This window comes from Eupeodes corollae, chromosome 1 (genome assembly GCF_945859685.1).
Source record: "Eupeodes corollae chromosome 1, idEupCoro1.1, whole genome shotgun sequence".
Lineage (NCBI taxonomy): Eukaryota > Metazoa > Arthropoda > Insecta > Diptera > Syrphidae > Eupeodes > Eupeodes corollae.
This window is the reverse complement of record NC_079147.1, coordinates 222,490,033-222,509,199: the sequence shown is the minus strand read 5'-3', so window position 1 is coordinate 222,509,199 and position 19,167 is coordinate 222,490,033. Positions and strand designations below refer to the sequence as shown.

The 19,167-nt window shown below is 35.2% G+C and overlaps 1 protein-coding gene across 2 annotated transcripts in view; it reads right to left on the bottom strand.

The window, feature by feature from the left end:
- Window positions 1–18,933, bottom strand: part of LOC129940117 (protein sprint) — a 534,823-nt gene extending 515,890 nt beyond the window's left edge. For both annotated transcript variants that reach the window (XM_056048364.1, XM_056048365.1), the window contains exon 1: window positions 18,205–18,933. The gene's annotated coding sequence lies outside the window, so the exon portion shown is untranslated. The remainder of the gene's footprint in view (window positions 1–18,204) is intronic.
- Between the last annotated feature and the right edge of the window lie 234 nt (window positions 18,934–19,167).

Genomic DNA, 19,167 nt, shown 5'->3' with positions numbered 1-19,167 from the left:
GGCTGCGTTCAATCTTAGACGGATAGGGTATCCGGATACCTCTTTCTTAGTGTTTTACGTGTAAAATAACAGCTGATCAAACACAACTGAGATGTCAAAAAAGAAATCCAAAGGTATCCAAGAATTTATGGGGAATGTAGATATCTGAAAGAACAGCTGATTCAACACATGGTTGAATTTCAAGAAACTTAAAAATTGATTCCACCTTTTTGTATTTGTTGGTAAACAAAAAGATACAAAATGTTAGTTGAAATTGTATTTGAGGATGTTCTGTTCATAATAGACGGTGAAGAAGCTATTTGGATCCGTATTTTAGAAGGTATTTATGATCTATTTTTTTTCGCAAGTAAATTATTAATCGTATAGAATTCCAATTGAGCTAAGAGGCAATTCAACATAGATTACAGATTAAGGTTATCTCTTGTTTATTAAATTGTTACGCAACTATGAATTCATCATCGGCACACAAATCAGTTGATTTATCAATCAAATGTTTTATCTTACAACAATTTTGAGTTCGAAGCTTAAATGTTTCTCTGCTTTTTGAGAACAGCTAAAAATTGTTTTTATTTTTTGACAGCTATCCAACTCGTTCAACAAGGTATCTAAAAATCCACCTATCCAATATACCCTATCCAACACGAGATTGAACGCAGTCTTTGGAGAAATGAGCTGTCGAAACAAACATCAATTCAGCCACGGCTCAGCTTTTTACTCCATTTGCTCAGTGATTTTATTCTAAGCTCGTAGAGCGCTCTCAACAAGCGCAGAACATGTTAAAAACGGAAAAAGAAACACACATTTAAATCTCTGAACATTCAAACGTTAAAAAGACAGTTCAGGGTCTGCTATGAACCACAGAAAGAAAAACGCCTTTTAAGTAGTTCTTGAAAAATCAAGAATTCAACTTTTAAAAAACACAGTTTGGAAAGTCATTAGAAGTCTGATTTTAAACGTTGCCCAACCTCCTGTTGAAAGTTTAAATTGTTCCAATTTTGAAATATATTTTGCCCGATCCTGAAAAAAAGGAGACCCTCTAAACTGCACCAACTATAGAGGAATAAGTCTACTTCATCATCTATAAAATCTTCTCTGCCGTAATATGTGAACGTCTAAAGCCCATCGTCAACAACCGGATAGGTCCTTATCAGTGTGGTTTTAGACCAGGAAAGTCCACAGTTGATCAAATATTCACATTACGGCAGATCCTGGAAAAAACTCAAGAACACCAAATCGACACCCACCATCTTTTCATCGATTTCAAGGCCGCATATGACAGCATCTACAGGGACGAGCTGTATAGAGCCATGTCTAGTTTTGGCATCCCTGCCAAACTCGTCCGTTTGTGCAGGATGACCATGGAGAATTCACGCTGCTCCATAAAGGTTGGAAACAACTTAACAGAACCTTTTGATGTCAAAAAAGGCTTTGGACAAGGTGATGCGCTGTCATGCGATTTTTTTAACATCGTGCTTGAAAGAATAGTGCAGAGCTCAAACGTCAACACTAGAGGCACTATCTTTCAAAAGTCTGTCCAATTACTGGCATATGCTGATGACATTGACATAATCGGAAGAACTCAGCGTGATGTCAATGGGGCTTTTGTGAGTATTGAGGCAGAGGCGGCAAAAATGGGTTTAACGGTTAATGAGGGCAAAACAAAGTACATGCTGTCATCTAGAAAGGACATACAACACCGACGTTTTGGTCAAAACGTCACAATCGACAGACGTAACTTTGAGGTAGTCAAGGACTTCGTCTACCTAGGCTCCGCTGTAAACGCAGAAAACAACACCAGCGCTGAGATCAAACGCAGAATAACTCTTTCTAACCGCTGTTTCTTTGGACTAAGAAAGCAATTGAGTGGTAAAGTCCTCTCTCGAGGGACCAAAGTGTTGCTATATAAGACCCTTATCATCCCCGTCCTGCTATACGGTGCAGAAGCATGGACCATGACAAAAGCGAATGAAAGCACCTTGGGTCGCTTCGAAGGGGAGTGGAGGAGAAGATGGAACGACGAACTGTACAAGCTGTACAGCGACGTAGACTTAGCCAGAAGGGTAAAAGTCCAACGACTAAGATGGCTGAGTCACGTAGAGCGCATGGAAACCAATGAAGCGGCCCGGAAAGTCTTCGAATCCGCACCCACAGGACAGCGCAGTAGAGGAAGACCGCGGATCAGGTGGTGCGCACAAGTGGAAGGTGACCTCACCCAACTTGGAGTGCGAAACTGGAGACATCTAGCTAGGACCGAGCTAGATGGCGAAGTTTGTTGGGTGTTCTAGTTCTAGTTCTAGTTCACACAGGACTGTAGCGCCACCTTAAGTAAGTAAGTAATTTTGAAATATCTGTTTCATTGTAAAATCAAAGGGTGAAATGACTTAGACTAAATTAATGACAAGTTTTAAAGTTTATATGGCTTGAGGGATAATCCAGCAATGATAGAAAAATATACATTCATTGTACAAACGATTATATTCCCACAGCATCACCAGAGTAGATAATTAATTAACATGGTCTGTTTTCAATTAAAAAAAAGGGTGCATTAAGTTCATGAACTATGAAGCCATTATATGTGTTGGTTAATACAGCCCTCATCATAATTATTAATGTTATTGACATTTACTTTCTAGAATTAAAATTATTTTTGCTCATATTAAGAAGGGAGAAGAAAAAGATGCGTTTAAGATTTACTACACGATGTTAATTTGTCATTCCATTTGACCGAATCGGTACAAAGATAAAAAAAATGCTCTATGACCATCTTGCATCTTTCTAAAACGAGTTTAATTTTAATTTATCTTAATTTATTAAGACATTATTAATTTACAAACAAAAATGTAAGCAATATGACATTCTTGCTTTAGTTGTAAAATGCAAAATCTTTTTGTAAGAGTTTTTATATGTGCTGTTTTTTGAAGAAACACACAATTTTAGACCACCGTATAGTGCCACTTTTAGGCCCTTATCAAAATGCTGCTCAGAATATTGTCCTCCAAGGAGTCAATCGTCACGGGCTTATCTACGTAGACAAGCGACTTCACATAATCCAACACAAAATAGTCTAGCAGGGTTAACGTCATTTTAATCCAACCCAAATTCAAACCCTCAACTCAAACGAAAAACATCCGTATTTCAACTCGAACTTTCAATTATTTGTAGTAAATGCTGCTAAACATTGGTTTTTCTTATTATATTTTTGCCTTAGGTTATTTTTACAATTTTTAGTGCAAATTACAAAAGAAAAATTGAAGACGTACAACATTTTCAACTCGCACTTCCATATAAACATGCATTGAATGCGTTTACTTAAATTCAACAATATTTCTTGCTCTTCAAGTTTCATAATGGCTGCGTTCAGTCTCGTGTTGGATAGAATATCCTAGATATGTTGATTTGTATATACCTCATTGAATAATTAGTAGTACCCGTGTTATGATGGTTAGTGCTTTGGACTGTTATGACAGAGGTCTTGGGTTCGATCCCAGCCTATTCCACCTAACGTTTTTTTTCACGGGTACTGTATCTTGCGAGGAATTGACAAATCCTTCAAGAGTAATTCTTGTCATGAAAAGTGCTTTCTCAAATTAGCCGTTCGGAATCGGCTTAAAACTGAAGGTCTCCTCCATTCCTGACAACACTACTCGCACACAAGAATGGATGAGAGTTGTAAGTCACTGAACCCTAGTTCTCAATGGAATGTTTCGCTACCCAATTTATTTTATTTATTTATTGAACAAGTTGGGTTAAAATACTTGGCAAAAAATAACAACAACTTTTAGCTATTCACAAGAAGAAGACAAACATTTAGACTTCCAAAATTTTCAATGGACAATTCTGATAATTCACCAGATTTTTAACAAAATTCATTCAAAATTAAAGTCAAATTTGGGGTACCTTTAAATTTAACTATATGTTGAATCAGCTGTTCTTTCAGATATCTAAATATACCAGCAATTCATTGATTCCCTTTTTGACATCCCACCTGTTTGAAATCAGCTGTTGGTTTACAAGTAAAACACTAAGAATAAGGTATCTAGAATACCCTATCTGTCTTGGATTGAACAGAGCCAATGGGCAGGTTCAGACAACATAAGGGATTTGAACATAAGTCAAGTCTCTAGTATCTGATTGGCCAGCTGCTAACACATTGTCTTCCAATTAAGTCAACTTTATTGGAAAACTGACTAATATCTGAATGCGTTTCCTTTGAATTTTTTTGAGAAAAACAAGTTATTTTTTATTTCATTTTCCTGAACAGCTGATACGATGAACTGAAAGTAAAGGTTAGTGAAGTTAAGTTCCGAGTTTTAAGTTGATGACACTTGGCCCACTAACTAGTTGCATGGTCTACAAATAAAGTCCCTTATGTTGTGTGAACCTTCCCAATGAGTTACCTATGGGTTCCACTCTTGTAGAAATGTCAAAATTGAGATTTTGTTCCCCCTGCTGACTATATTTATAGGATAGCATAAAAGGTGTCAATGCATACAGAATCTAAAGTAGCCAACAAAAATGCATTACATATGAAACCCCCGATGACGCTTTTGCTGGTTAATAAATTTAAAACAACCTTTTTAATGTCGATAACTGAAGACTACAACAATGTGTTGTTTTTCTCATTCGGCACTCGAGGAACGCTAATCAAAAATCCATTTTGATTAATTTAACTGCATAGTACTCGTATTACATTTATGGGAGATTCCTGTCCCCTCATATGAAGGTACACATATTTTATACATACATCAATATGTTACTCTCCCTAAATATTCAAAGCCCGCATTTCGTCATCGTCGCCGCGCCGCCGTTCGTCGTCGCATGCATAATAAATAGGTTTCTTCAACTTTAACCCCGAACTCGAACAGGGGGGTGATGATATTTAAAAACACCAAAGACATCGATGACGATGACGACGACGACGACGAACGACTTCAACGACGTGTGGCGTCTACATCTGCCATCATTGTCGTCTGAAGGCTTCACACTTAGTACAAGACTTCAGAGTCCAACAGCAGCGCGACTAGGAAAACAGATTCTTATAGTGCGGCATTCTGGCATTCCCGATCCCGATCCCACTGATGGATGGCAATCGAAATCCGTGTTTCGATTTCATTTTTCATTGGAAGCAGGAGCAGCCCGCAAAAATATTTATTAAAAACGCAACACCCGTTGCATAACAATTTACAACGAGCTGTCTCAGCGTCTGGTCTGGGCTCATCCAGCTCCTGGTGTCTTTAGACTTTTGACAGTTTGTTTTTATTGTTTTGTATTTTGTAATAGGTATACCTTCTACACAACATGTAGTATTATTTCGCTTGCGGGCGGGCGGTAGAATTAGCATTCAATTGATTCCAATTGCATTGCATTAGGTTTCTGGGGGCGCATATAGATGGCAGTGCAAAATGTATAATGACATAAGTTTACCACATGTGACAGAGATACGCACTGTCAACTAATTTCAGTCGTTCCTTGACAAATAAATTACAAAGAAAATAATTAAATTCCAATTAAAGTGTGAGATGGACGTGATGTATCATAATGAGAAGCATATAATATAAAACCTCCGCCGGTTTGTGGAGTGGATGTAGTTTATAAGTAGATCGTAGGAGCATATATTTTAAGAGTTGACTTAAGACATAATTAGACATAATTACGGAAGAGGTATATTAGTGCCATCTTCGTGTTCGTATAATGTTTATTAGATAATGGGAATTGTTTTTCTTTTTTGCATAATTAGACCGAGGCAATCTTCATGAAAGTAGGTCAAGTTATACAAAGTGATTTTTATACAAAAAAAGCTTGGGAAATTAGTAAGAATGATGTCTGAAGAAAATTCAACGACGCGATCCATGTATTGAACCAGAGAGGTTTCTGAATCCATGGTCACGAGAAATTCGTAAGTATTTACTATGCTGTCTTTAAGTGTTTTTATCATTTTTACTTTTGAAATAATGGTAGTTATTATTGGCTGCGTTCAATCTCGGGTTGGATAGGTGGAACTGTAAAAGCAGAGAAACATTTAAGCTTCGAAGTCAAAATTTGTGTTAGATAAAACATTTAATGGACAATTCAATTGATTCGTCGCATGATGATGAATTTATAGTTGCGTAAGAATTTAGTAAATAAGATATAACCTTTATCTGTAATCTATGTTATATTTCCTCTTAGCTCAATTGGAATTATATACGATTAGTAATTTACTTGCGAAATCTCCGGTTTTAAACGATTTACGTTTAACAATAAACTATCCTAACAGAAACCAGGACTATTATCAAGTGACAATACCTATAGATATAGTTTGAAAGGATTTCGATCTCATTTCCGAATGAGGAGAAGTTGGTTTGCGGTAAGATTTTAAGTTGGTTTGTTTACAGTAGATACAGTTTAAGCTTAATGTTGGGACCAACGCAATAACTTTTGTTCCGTTCCGTTTGGTTATCCAACGCTTCTTTAAAAAGGGCACGATCAACTAGAATAGCCAATAAAATGTGAACAAACTAGTCTTGACATCTATAACGAATTGCTTATTAACGATTTCAAATTATGAGGATCTCTTGAAACAGGATGAAGTTCTTCAACTTCAGAATGCTGAACACTAGGCTGGAGGTAAGACCTAGCAAATTGGTCATCTACAAAACGAGAACAAAAGAAGTCAATTTTAAAGTTTAAAAAAGTTTCAGCTAACATTTTGTATCTTTTCGTTTACCAACAAATTTTCTAGTTTCTTGAAATTCAACCATGTGTTGAATCATCTGTTCTGTCAGATACATACATACCCCAGAAATTCTTGGATACTGTTGGATTCCTTTTTTGACATCTCAACTGTTTTTGATCAGCTGTTATTTTACACCTAAAACACTAACAAAAAGGTATCCGGATACCCTATCTGTCTGAGATTGAACGCAGCCATTTAGAACTTACTAAGCAACACTATATCGTTTTTGAACATAAAAACAAAAGACGGATTATGTCAGACGTCAAGTGACAAATGACAATTTAGTTTTGCTATTGATTGAACAGGAAATTTGCACGTTCAGATGACACAAGTAAAGTAAGCTTCTAACATCCGATTGGCCAGCTGTTAGGGCAAGTTTATTGGAAACTTGCCAAAATGAGGGCTTATCATAATTGTTCCTTTAACTGAAAGCTAAACTTTATTAATATGTGATTAATTTATTTTCTGTACAATTCGATTTGATGTTTTATGTAAAAGGGTTCCTTGTCAAATTGGAAAAGCAATAAATAATATTTCTTGAAAATACAAAATACAAGTAGTAGACAATTATTATTCGGGTAGTTTTTGAACGATCAATTAAAGTTAGAGGTTAAAAAAGTAAAGTAAAGTAAAAAATGGGCAAAACGAAAAAACTTTCACATTGTTAAGAAGCACCTTCTCGACAAGCAATAGTGAAGAAGCTATAGATGACATTTCTCCGTATTTTAGGCATTTAGGCGAGGTACGAGACTGGTAAGGTTCAGAAATCTCCAAAAAATGCACTGCCTTTACTGATTTGGTAATTAAAATGCATCAAAATGATCCGGATTTACATTGAAAAATCAATTCCATTTCTAATTTATATTTAGGAAGCTACAATAAGCGCAATTGTCACTTTTGGGGCTCGAAAACTTCAAGAAGTCTCTCTTTCCTAAAAGTGCCACTATTTAGTGCGGTTCTTTTATATAAATGTTGTCTTATTTAGAGTACGTCCATTATTTTTTAAACTACGTCTTTCCTATAAGCTTCCTAAATTATGTCCGTTTTCTTTCGAACAAATTTTGAATGAGCCATAGTCAAAAACACACAACACATAGTTGTCTAAGCACCCAAATACAATTTTTTTTTCTAATTTTGTTGGGAACACTTGTTTACTTTTTTTCGCATTGTTATATTCACTGCGGCTTCCGTTCTGGATATACATATTATCGAATAATAAAGATATAAACCAAATTGCCAAAATGATTCATTTAGATAACATCTGAAGTTTTCGTTTATTCATAAAGTGGATTGCACAGCTATAGCCAAAATAATAGGGACAACATTCGATGTTTGGTAATTTTGGTCTTAGAATTTGTGTTAGGAGACAGAACTAAATTTTAACTCTTTATATTAAACTTGGTGAAGAGGGTTTCATTCCAAATTTTTCAAAAATGAGATTTTGTATTTTTACACTGCGATGCCTGAAATATGAAATACCTATTTTGTTCACATTAAGCTGTTAAATTAATAAAAAAGTGTAACTCCGCACTTATCGATCTGCTGATATTAAATCTTTGTGTTCTTTTAATTTGGAGATTTGTGGAAAAAACTTTTCGAAAATGTTCGAAAAGAAAATAACACCACTAACTTTTGTATATCAGTGTATCTATATTTAATGTAAAAGAGTTGTGTAACTCACACGTCACAGACTTAATGTTTCTTAATTTGTGATTTAAAAAAAAGGTTATTCCGCTGTCACGCAGGATGATCCATTCAACAAGACGACAAAAGCCAATAATCCCGACTTCTGGACTTAGACGAAGTAAAATTTCCATATCTAAGACGAAGTCAAACAAAGCCGCTGTAGCCTGGAGATAATTTAGTTAGGAGCATGCACCAATTTATCTGTAAGATATGGTTGAGAGAAAGCATTGCCCGATTCTGAAAAAAGGAGACCCTCTAACCTGCACCAACTATCAACAACCTGATAGGTCCTTATCAGTATGGTTTTAGACCAGGAAAGTGCACAGTCGATCAAATATTCTCATTACGGCCGATCCTGGAAAAACCCAAGAACACCAAATCGACACCCACCATCTTTTCATCGATTTCAAGACCGCCTATCACAGTATTTAGAGGAACGAGCTCTATAGATCTATGTCTAGTTTTGACATCTCTGTAAAACTCGTTTGTTTGTGCATGGAAAATTCGCGTTGCTCCATAAAAGTTGAAAACAACTTAAAAGCAACTCATGATGTCAAAAAAGGGTTTTGACAAGGTGATGCGCTGTCATGCGATTTTTTTAACATCGGCTTTGAAAGAATAGTGCAGAGCTCCCACGTCAACACTGAAGGCGCTTTCTTTTAAAAGTCTGTCTTGGGGCTAAAAAAGCAATTGAGTAGCAAAGAACTCTCTCCCGTCCTGCTGTACGGTGCTGAAGCGGATGAAAGCACATTGGGTCGTTTCGAGAGAGAAGTTCTTGGTGTGATCTACGGTCCCGTATGCATCGAAGGGGAGTGGAGGAGAAGATGGAACGACGACCTGTACGGGCTGTACAGCGACGTAGACGTAGCCAGAAAGGTAAAAGTCCAACGACTAAGATGGCTGGGATACGTAGAGCGGAAGGAAACCAATGCTCCGGTCCGAAAAGTCTTCGAATCCGCACCCACAGGACAGCGGAGTAGAGGAAGACTGCGGATCAGGTGGCGAGCACAAGTAGAAAGTGACCAAGTTAGAGCGTCTAGCTAGGGACCGAGCTAGATGTTTGTTTGGTAAGAACCTAGTTCACACAACTTTCAAAACAAGCTGCTACAATTTTGAAAAATTGGTGTTTGACTAAAAGTGTGTAGATTAAAAACAAAATGAAATCAAACTTATTTTTTCACATGCAAAATATCAAAATATTTGTTGACTGGAAAGTTAATCAAGTAAAATCTCCCTTAAATTATACTCACGTCAAAATGATGTTTAATTATAATTTTGAATTCTACTAAAAGCTGGTGTGGAATCGCGTAAGGCGATAGTTGATTGTCAATGTTTTGGTAGTCCATTTTGATTATTAACCTTTCTTCGTTCTGTGTAAAGTGATCGCTAAAACTTTACTATTTGCTGGCAGCACTTACCCAAGTTAGTTAAACTCTGTACAAATTTCAACAGACATAAATGCAATTTCGATCAGCTGTTGTGTTTATTGTGTTGAATCTCGAATTTGCAAAGTTTTGTTTGTGCTTTATTACTCCGTGATTTATTTTTTTTTCTGCACAATTCTATTTGATGTTTAATGTAAAAGGGTTCCGTGTAAAATTGGAAAAGGAATAAGTTATTTTTTTTTTTGAAATACAAAATACAAGTAAAAGCCCGACTATAATAGACTTAACCGAAAGTAAGCTAATGTCAAAACCGAACGAAAAGTTATCAGAAGTTATCGTCAAAACAAAAAGTAAACATAATGAATTCAAGTAACTTAAGCAAATGTCAAACGAAATGCGTTTCGAATTTGAAATTTGCTTGAGCTCGAGCAATTTAAATGGCTCTTGCGTAATTGCGATTTATGTTTTATGTGACCACAGAAAGAAAAAAAAAACTTTTTATTTATTTTTTATTGGGCCACAGGCCTCTTACGCTTTATTAATTAATATTAAATATAACAAACTAAGAAACCAGAATGATCCGCCGTCCAAGCGTCGCTGCGATCATTGGGGTTACATACGTATTATTGGGCCCCGCTGATCGGTTATGCCTTTGCTTTTATAGTCTTTTAATGCTGACATTGCATTTAGTGGGTGATTGAGCTGTTGACCCTTTATTGCTGATGCCGCACTTATTGGTTGGAAGTGCTGTTGACCGTTATTAGCCGATGCTGCACTTTTTGGTTGATCGTGCTGTTGACCCTTCATTGCCGACGCTGCACTTATCGGTTGAATTGTAGTTGCTGTTATATCATATGTAACTTGCGCGAAAGTAAGCGAAATTTAACGAAACTGAGCAGAACGTCTATTATGGTTAGTGGCATATAATATATTATAGTTGAGAGTGTTTTTCATTCTTAGTAGTTTTTTCCAGATAACAGCAGGTACAGGTTAGTGAAATATAGTTCCGAGTTTGAAGTTTATGACACTTATAAAACTAACTAGTTGCCTTGCCCAAAATGTACGTTCAAAGAATGCAGTTGACTGCAAATGCCCAATGTCTATTTTAACTTTTAGTAATTTGCTAAATCCATATGACATCTGTACAACTGTACCTATACCGGGAATTCCAATCATTAGGTCCGTTTAAGCGTGTTTGTTTTGTTTATTTTCACGAACTATCATTTTTTAGACGTGTTTGGATGCTCGTTTTTGATTAAAGGGCAATTAGCAATTTACTCGTTAGCAAAACAAAAAGAAAGGTTTAAAACGTTGGACTTCCTTAGAATGTTGCTAAAGATTTATTAAATTGTTAACTATAGTAAATTTTCAAACCCTTAGCAATAGGTTGTTTAAAATTATTTGCCATTGAGTTCAAACCATAACACAACATCTTGTTACCAATATTTTGCTTAACTTTTATAAACATCAACAGGCGGACATGAATGTCGCATCCTATCCTCCTTTTTAATCTCCAATACTTTATCATTAATAGCAAAAATCCCAACTGAACGAAACTTAACGAAACTAAGTGGTAAAGCGAAATACGACTGAGCTCTTGCTCTGTCATTAAGCTAAGAAGCTAAAGCAAAAGAAGAAAATATCTCTTTTATTTGCTGTGCCTGGCAAAGCTTCGTTATAGGTTCAATTTATTTTCTTAGCAATAAATACAATTTCAAATTTCAAACTATCCGTAAAGCTTATTTCATGAAAACGCGTTACGCTCTAGCGAAATACAAACACTCTTATAAGTGTAAATTCTCATCACGTTTTCAAAGTTTATGCTACGAGTATTTAATTTGAAAAAAAAATCATATTTATAAACGAATTAATTAAGGCTCAGCATAAGGAAGGAAAATAAATTCCATAAAAATACTTAACCCGTAAACCGTATATACGAATACGTAGTCGTAGACGTTATATAAAAAGACAGGTTTACACTTTGCTCAGGAGACGGGAGCTGGAGCAATACTGCATTTTTGCACAGTCTAATGACACTTTACCCATTCTGTGCCATTTCAACTACACACAACTCAAGAACGTACAAAAAGACCAAGTGAGTTAGTGACCACTTGAATAGAGGACAGACAAGCAGGAGCAGACATGTAGACGAAACGGATGCGTCCAAGAAACCACTTGCCAAGACAATAATCCAGTGTGCTGGATTAGTCGGTCGAATATGTGTTCCGTTCCGTTTGACCGTACATACTTCATTCGATCAAATACGCACTTTTATTGTTGCTATTGTTGACTTCGTTTTGTTTTGAACTATTCTTGGTTCTTTCCATGGCCTGGGCCCTGGGGGCTCTTTAAAGTCTTTTGGGGGGAATTTCTGGACATAATGCTAATATCCCACGTATTTAATTTATCTGGTGAATTTGTTTATGTTCGTCTTTTGTTTTATTCACTTGTGACTTGGAAAGGCTTCCCATAGACAAGAAAAAGTTGTTGTTGTTGTTGATGATGATAATGATGATGATGGCGATGGTGGCCAGTGGAGCGCTTCTATAGGTCTTTGGTTTTCCATGATGTCAGTCGGTCGGTCGTGAACGAAGCAGCGATGTGGCGTTGGTTGTTGGTGATTGTTGCGTATAGTATAGGGTGCAATGACTTCAAAGAGTTGACTCAATTGATGGGAAAATGAGTCTAAGTGCTGAAGTTGAAAGTAAAATTTTTCTTTTTCATTCAAGGTTTTTTTTCTATTTGATCGAATTAAAGAAAGATTTTTTTTAATCCATTTAATTTGTAATCTGTGATGAAATGGCTTAATGAAATTAAAATTTATTGGCAAATATTATGTATGTCTACTGAATTTCACAGAGTGAGTCATGTATGTTGTGTATTAATACACAACACACTACAAAGAAGCTAGTTATGTGTTTTTTTTTTAATTTATAAGAGGTCAGACAATGTCATTGCTTGTCTTTTTGAAAGCTATAGACACGCGAATTGTACACATATATTATAAATTTGGATACATATGCACGAATGTACAGCTTTGTACAAAATATTAGGAGCGCATCTTACTTCTGAGTTTAACTGAGGGCTTAACAACTTTAAACTTAATTTTCGAACGCATCCTTTCATTCATCTTTCAACTGTCACTGTCAAATTATTTTGTAAACTCACTACTCGAACAAACAACATCCCTCAAAAAATGTCTACCGAAATTTGGAGCCAGTGACCGCAACTTTACAAGCTTTAACTCCAATCTTCGATCGTAATTTTCGCCTTAATATACAAACAATAACAGTTTTAGTGTACAAATTGATTTAGCATTAGGTTGGTGTCAAAGTGTCAAAAATATTGCTGTCGTTCTAGTAATACCTAGATCCAAATCACTCAATTTCACGACGCGATGTTCTCAAGAATTCGACATCACTCAAACGACATTATGATATATTTAAGGATCCTGGTTTCACCCAAACAAGATCAAGCTGACTCAAGAATTGAAGACGATGGAACATTTGAATCGCTATACATTTTCAGATTGGGCAAGTTGTCAAATCTTTAGTGGAAAACCTTTTACATAATAACCGATTTGATTAAGCGATATAAGAGTTGATTTTGACAGCTCGCTGGACCCATATTGTTTCTTTTACTTTTATCAAATTCTCCACAATGCATCCTTTGTCGGACACTGAATTTCGGTTCGAAGTAGCATTTATCTGAAAAAAAAATTACAAAATTTTGACGACGCATAAAATTTTGACGACGCATTGGCTGCGTTCAATCACAGACAGATAGGGTATCCGGATACCTTTTTGCTAGTGTTTTACGTGTTAAATAACAGCTGATCAAAAACAGCTGAGATGTCAAAAAAGGAATCCAAAGGTTTATAAGAATTTCTGGGTTATGTAGGTATCTGACAGAACAGCTGATTCAACACAAGTTTGAATTTCAAGAAACTAGAACATTGATTTCAGCCTTTTGTATTTGTTGATAAACAAAAAGAAACAAAATGTTAATTGAAGTTGTATTTGACGATGTTCTGTACATAATAGACGATGAAGAAGCTATTTGCCTCCGAATTTTATAAGATAGTTATGATCTATTTTTAAACATCAAAGTTGACTTATTTTGTTCTCGTTTTGTATATGACCAATTGGCTAGGTCTTACCAGCATTCTGAAGTTGGAAAACCTCATGCTATTCCAGAGGTAGAACACAATACAGGCAAATATACATTAATGTTGTGGAAATAAATAAATATAATTTTTTTTATGTATAAAAGCAGACAGAGGCGAACAGCTTGTGGAGCTACAAGCAAATAAGGTCGCTGAAAAGAAAGGTAAGTTATTCTTTCAGATGATTCAAAACCCCAAAGAAGAACCACTCTATTCCCTTTTTTTAAGTTTGGGAACATAAATCCATTCTGCTCCTCTTGGAGGAGTGCAGAAAGAAAAAGGACCAATTCCGAGACCGAAAAAACCCGGCGAAGAACAATTTTCCAAGAAATTGCAAAAGTTTTTAAAGAAAACGGGTCAATTTTTGATGAGAAGGAATTAGAAATACAATTCAAAAATATGAAAAAGCTTAAATGTTTTTCAGCTTTTTGTGAACAGCTAAAAGTTGTGTTTGTTTTTTGACAGCTATCTAACTCGTTCAACAAGGAATCTAAAAATCCACCTATCCAAGATACCCTATCAAAAACGATATTGAACGCAGCCATTGCGATTGATATACATTTCAGATAGAGATGTGCAAATTAACGGATATATCGAAAATTCGATATATTGCCATACATTTGTTTCAAAATAACATTTGCTTTTTAAACCATGAATAATCAGTGAAAAAGTGTATTTTATTGTGTATGCAAAGTATTAATGTTGTATTTCGTTTTTTAGAATTGTTATAAGATCCCCGATTATTAATTCAAACATATCGAATAAAGCCCCCTCCCTACATCCAAACATATGGCTTATGTTTCCATAATAAGTGTCAGCAATATTTATTTGATCAACTTAGGACAAGCAATAATAGATAACAAAGAAACGAAATAATTTAGAAACGCAAGCAATATACGCGAAAGCACACTAACCATAAGCAAACTTACCTTCTTATCTTCTAATTCTACAATTTTTCTTATCTTCTAATAATTCTTTTCCACTTACAGATTCAAGAAAAACTTTCGCCTAGATAAAAATGAGTTTGCTTTAATTTTGAAGCAAATTAAACAGAAATATATATTTTTTTGTATCTGTCAAAAACTTGATCGCAAAGCATCGCATTTTGACGAAGAGAATTTCCGATCAGCTGATTGAAGAACTACCCCTTAGAAAAATGTCTCCGAATCGCATGATATTGGAGAAAATTCAGAATGCAATAGAGCCTATCTTCTTTTTATCTGTCATTATTTCCAAATCATACTGAGAATAAAAACTCAGCCAACACCTACGTCAATGAAACCCAAAATCTTACAAAAACAGGGTCTTTGTTTGTGAAAGCGTTCAGCAGTTTTAGCGGCAGTAGATTATAAGAACTTAGCCTGCCGTAGGCCACAACATTGCAAATTTGGCGCCGTGATTTGAGCCTGAAACCATAATAAATCTAACTAACCCAGGAGCTTACACTAAACGACTATAAGCAGCTCGAGTCTTGTATTGCCTAATTGAATTTTGGAGCAATAAGGAGTTGATCGAAAGAATCATCTTTAGCTATGAGGCCTTTTTAGACGAATGGATACGTGAATAGGCAAAATTGCGGCATTCGGCATGACACCAACCCACGCATGTTTCACGAAATGAGAATGCATGCAAATAAAGTTATTTTTTGTTTTGGATTTTTGGCTGAAGCCGTCAACTGCGATCACTAACTTCTTGTCGAATTTTATGATAAGGACACCAAAGTCTGGATAGCAGCGCGTGCCACACAGCTCAAGATACAAACGATGTCCTGCGCGGTTATCTCTAGCCGAAGCGACGTGATTTTGCCACCAAGATCGTGTCATGTGACGCATTTGGACTTTTGTTTGTTTGTGGGGCAAACATCTGTGGCGCTGAAAGACAACATATTCGATGTTATCGGCCAAATTCAGGTTGATTTATGCGCCAAAATCATCGCAAATTGGACGTTGGAAGCCGCAGCGGTGTTTTATTTCACCACTCTAAAGCTATGGATAGTCCTCTGAAATAAAGTTAAACCTTGTTGATATCTCACATACAACTTGTTTTATTTAAATCTATCAATAGTATTGTAGGGTTTTACACGAATAACAAAAACAATGTCTGCACTATGAATACTACCGATAAAAGTTAAAGTAGAATCTTACTACGGATGGGTTTTTGACATTTATACGAGTCTCGAATGGATTTTATGTGTTTTCGTTCTCAAATGTTGGTACGATTGATTGATTGCATTTGTATCTCGATGACTGTGTTTGTTGAGTATTTGTGCATTTGGGATCATGTGTTTTCCATTGGGGATGAAATCAATCTAATACTGTTGATATTATTTAGTTTTGTTAATGAAAATGGAATAACTGGGCTTATTTTGCAGGAGAAAAAAAATAGAAAAGATAATTAAGTTTTGCTATGTTTCCACCAATGAGCATTATAATCAAAAAAGTACCTGCGAACATTCTGTGATATAAGTGTCAATTCTGTTTAATTTGATAGTTTTGTTTTAATTATGTCTATTTTTTATTTCATATTCTTTTTGTTAATTTATTTTCAATTTTGTGTCAGTGCCGTCGTTGGAAGGATGCAGAAATGGGAGTAAAATTAATGTGATTCAATGTAAAATATTGAATAAAGACACCCCTGAAGATGAAAGGAACACTTACGAAATGTTGGGAAAGAATGAAATAAGTTTTTTATTTGAATTCCAAAAACAAAAAGACCAAAAGAGCCAAACAAAGTATCTTATAAAAATGATAAAGTTTGACAGCACTTTCTAAAATACAAATGGTGTTCTGATGCTTCTTATGAAGTGCAAGGGAGTTTGATTCGTGTTTAACAATGAAGAACTAAATATTTCAGCACCGTATAAGAATATGGTCACCATCGACAGACGTAACTTTGAGGTAGTCAAGGACTTCATCTTCGCAGAAAACAACAGCAGTGCAGAGATCAAACGCAGAACAACTCTTGCAAACCGCTGTATCTTTTGACTAAGAAAGCAATTGAGTGGTAAGGTCCTCTCTCGAGGGACCAAAGTGTTGCTATATAAGACCCTTATCATCCCCGTCCTGCTGTACGGTGGAGAAGCATGGACTATGACAAAAGCGGATGAAAGCACCTTGGGTCCCTTTGAGAGAAAAGTTCTTCGTGTGATCTACGGTCCCGTATGCATCGAAGGGCAGTGGAGGAGAAGATAGAACTACGAGCTGAACGGGCTGTACAGCGACGTAGACTTAGCCAGAAGGGTAAAACTCCAACGACTTAGATGGCTGGGTCACGTAGAGCGAATGGAAACCAATGCTCCGGCCCGGAAATTCTTTGAATCCACACTCACAGGACAGCGCAGTAGAGGAAGACCGCGGATCAGGTGGCGCGCACAAGTGGGAACTGACCTCACCAAATTTGGAGCGCGAAACTGGAGACATCTAGCTAGGGACCAAACTAGATGGAGAAGTTTGTTGGGTGAGGCCCTAGTTCACACAGGACTGTAGCGCCACTTTAAGTAAGTAAGTATAAGAATATGCTACCTACTCCATGTGCAATTTTTTTTAATTTGCTTAAAACAAAACTATATTTTTGTACACAAACATGCAAATAAACAGACCATAATGCATTATCTGTAAAACCAACTCCTCCACACAGGTTTTTCTTCACAAATTTTGATTCGATTTCGATCCCCGACCGAAATCCAGTCAAATCAAGCTCATATCAACTGGATTCAGGTATACAAGGAATTTAGGCAAGCTACAAGCTCGATAAAACACCACATGTTAATGTAGTTGTCTACGAACAAACCCCCTTCTTGAAGTTTTTATTTTATGTCAAATTATTTTTATAGAATCTCAATTTCCAGATGTTTTCTTACCATTTCTTCTTGAAAATTGTCCCCTTTATTAGTTTTAGTTTGTTATGTTAGCTGAAGTTAATTTTAACTTTTCATTTTCACAAAAATTTCCTCTATTACGTTTTTTGTTATTATTATTCTGACAGGTCTTCTTTCAGTTCTACCAATTTTTAAAAAATCTGGCTAATGCCGATGGGTTTTCATGGGAATTTTCTACTATACTATTTTCAGAATGCCAAAAACACAGGGGTAATATCGTCTTAAATTTTAAATAAAACAATCAATGTTTAGTTTCAAATTGATTTTAGCTATTAAAATATCAATAGCCTTACAACTAATTAATAGATAAACCCTATCAAAAAATAGTGTTGTTTCCCATCGTTAAAACAATATAAATATAAATAAAATTGCTTACCAAAAACGCGTTTGTATATTTTGAAGTATCCAATTAACTATTTATAATTATTTATTTGCCTCTGTTGAATGTAGTGCCAACCATTTAATTATAATTTAATACTTTCTCCAAACTATTTCCACTTGTTTATTTATTAATACACCACCCACACACTTAACAATTCAAATATTTATTGAAATGTTGTTTATTTTGTTTCTTTTATTTTCTTCGCTTACAAACATTTACTCTGTTTAAAAATTACACAAAAAATATAAACATTGGCTTTGGCAACAATCCAAAATAATTCACAATCGACAAATACTCATCACTCTTTTTTTTAAAAAACAAAATTCACCTTGAAGAAACTGGAACAGAAAAAGTGACGAAGTCGAATATAATTTTTATCACTTTATTTTATTAATTTTTTTTAAATATACATAAACTCATAGAACAGAAAGAAACACTCATTATCAAGAATCGTGTAAGAGATATTATTGCCTCATTTTGTTGTTATTATTTTTTCTTGTTTAACTTTATTATTATGACGTGCAGGGTAAACAATTAAAAATAAAATCTTTTGTTTTGTTTTTGTACTTGGACTTGGTACTCGCACTTCCTCTTTAATTATTTGTATCTTTTCTTTTCAAGTACGATTATTATATTTTCCAGTTGATTATAATTCAAGGTAGAAAAAAATAACAATCTTTAAGAATGGAGCACAGGGTGGGAATTAAGATGTTTTATGATGCGGTGTTATTTACACTGCCCTTTTGTTTATATCTTTTGCTTTTGTGTAGAAATGAAGATGCAGGAAAATTCTCTGAATTTCTCTGATTCTTTTACTTTTCTCTGATTTTCTTTTTCTTTTTATTTATGATATGTTTGCATATTTTCCTAAAATATACTTTTTTTTCAAATAACGGAAATCACTTTATTATACATAATTTATTCACAAACTGAAAGATAATTAAATTTCACTTGCAG